Raw genomic sequence first — 366 nt, 5'->3', positions numbered from 1 at the left:
TCATCGAAGCTCCCAAATATATTGCCCTGCAGCTGCGGGCAAGAGCACGCATGGCGAGGTCAGTGGGGAATTCTGTCATCTCCGCCTGAAAAACCGGCCCCGGCACCGCGGGTCCTCCCCGGAGCTCAGGTCATAAAAATTAATAGGAAGGCAGCGGCCCCGCTCCGCATCGCGCGGATCAAGGGCGGGCACGGGGGGTGCTGCCGACATGAAAAAAACATTAACCCGGTGCCTGTCAGAAAATGTGGCTTAGAGCGGTAATTGCGCTGCATCCACGTACCTGCGGGGCCGGGAGGCAAACTCTGCGCATCGCCTCGGCGCCGGCGTGCAGGCTGGGAGACATGGGGGGCTGGGGGGCGGGGGGGT

The sequence above is a fragment of the Corvus brachyrhynchos genome, unplaced genomic scaffold (genome assembly GCF_000691975.1).
Source record: "Corvus brachyrhynchos isolate BGI_N302 unplaced genomic scaffold, ASM69197v1 scaffold21, whole genome shotgun sequence".
Lineage (NCBI taxonomy): Eukaryota > Metazoa > Chordata > Aves > Passeriformes > Corvidae > Corvus > Corvus brachyrhynchos.
The sequence above is the reverse complement of the archived record's forward strand: the minus strand, read 5'-3'. Positions refer to the sequence as shown.